A 1,876-nucleotide genomic window follows, 5' to 3' on the forward strand; every position below is an offset into this window, starting at 1 on the left:
TCCCCAAAGTCCCCACCCCAACTCCTTCCCCAAACCCCTGCCCCAGCCCCGCCTCCTCTCCTAAGCGCACCACATTCCCACTCCTCTCTCCTCCCTCCCAGAGCTTGTTACAGCTGTTTAGTGGGGGCAAGCCCTGGGAGGTTGGCGGAGGAGCTGAGATATGGCACATTCAGGGGAGGAGGCGGAGGAGGTAAGGTGGGTGCAGAGCACCCACTAATTTTTCCCTGTGGGTGCTCCAGCCCCAGAGCACCCACAGAGTCAGTGCCTATGGGGGTAACACCCACGAAGTAGTTAGCCAGCACATCTTGGAGGGACTATTCAAATTGAGTAACCTATCAAAAGAACATTTAACTGACCATGGATCATGTACATTTAATGGAATTTCCTGCTGGGGCTAGGCGAAATGCATGAACATGCGACTTGCCCATGTGACTCCAAACTACATCTTGTTGCTGTAATTTTCCACAGTAAGAAAAATGGGATTCCCTCCTCATAGCAGAAACTATAAAAGTCCCTGGAAACATCTCCATTTTGCCTCTTTCTTGCCCAAACTGCTAGACTATACAAAAAAAAAAATGGGGGTGGGGGAAGGGAGTGGCAGGCAACAAATCTGTCTGAAAGGCAGTTAAGCATTGTGCAGCTGCAATTTGCCTTATCCCTGGTTTTGTCCTCACTAGTAACAAAGAAATATAGTGGAGTAGAAAAACAGATTTTTAGCCTTGTAGAGTGGAACCTCCTATCTATCTACAGAACCAGCACAATTAACCCTAGCATCCTCTTCTCCACCTACTCCTGGGGGAATTTTGTGCCACTGCACATGTGCAAAATTCATGTCCCCTGCAGATTTCTTTGCTTCCCTGCAGAAAAATGACTTTCTGACAGGGAAGCAAAGGGACGTTGCAAGAACAGTCACGCAGAACTTCCTAGCAGGGCAGGTATATCATTTCAGGCATCTGGAGCAGCCAGCAGAAAGGTAAATCTACATTTGAAAGCATCATTTCCAACATTTAGATTTCACCTTCACATTTTGAAGGTGAAATCTAAATGTTGGAAATGATACTTTCAAATGCATTGCTCTAATCTTTCAAACAGAATTAAAAAAAAAGGGGGGGAGGGGAGGGAGTGGCAGGCAACAAATCAAATGGAATACCTGTACGTTCATCTGAGCTACAGGTGGTTAGGTTTTACATTCCTTCCAGAGGGTGAGCTCTACAGAAGAGCTGAAGACCTAGCAATCACATACCTGCTGCAGAGCTCCACTGACAAAACCCTTAAAGAACTGGAGGGAAGAGTGGCATACATACTGGAAAGTCTAAGTTTCCGGAAGCACAAATGTGTTTGTAACTTTACAAGAATCAAAGATTGTAAGATCTTTCTTAGTTTGTAAGTTCTTTGAGAGTTTTTTTTTGTTCTGGGGACCCTAGGTGCTACAGCATGTCTGGCTTACTTTAATTCATAAAGTCAAAATGGCTGAGAAATTAAAAACTGGATGGCAACAGGCAGAAAATCCCAGTTATTATTCAAATCTGGAGATATTGTGAACATAACGAGCCCTCAACCACACTTCTAGGTGCTTCAATTGCTTTACACTGACAAAGTAAAATTTTAGGCTTCAGAGTGAAATTCCTGGAATCTTATTATATAGACGAATAATTAAATAACCAGTAAAGAACAACTTGTTATGGATTAATTGAGTATTTTGTGGGAGGCACTGGGAACAGTCTCCTTCAAGAGGAAGCTGGATCTCATAGGTACTTTCCTTCACTTTCAAAGCATTTGACAGAAGATACTTTAAAAATGAGTGAGCATTGAACTATTTCTCCAGATTGTGCTACTGTAGTTTTGGCTATTTTGTAATAAAAATTGCGCACAAAAG

Source organism: Dermochelys coriacea, chromosome 6 (assembly GCF_009764565.3).
Source record: "Dermochelys coriacea isolate rDerCor1 chromosome 6, rDerCor1.pri.v4, whole genome shotgun sequence".
Taxonomy (NCBI): domain Eukaryota; kingdom Metazoa; phylum Chordata; order Testudines; family Dermochelyidae; genus Dermochelys; species Dermochelys coriacea.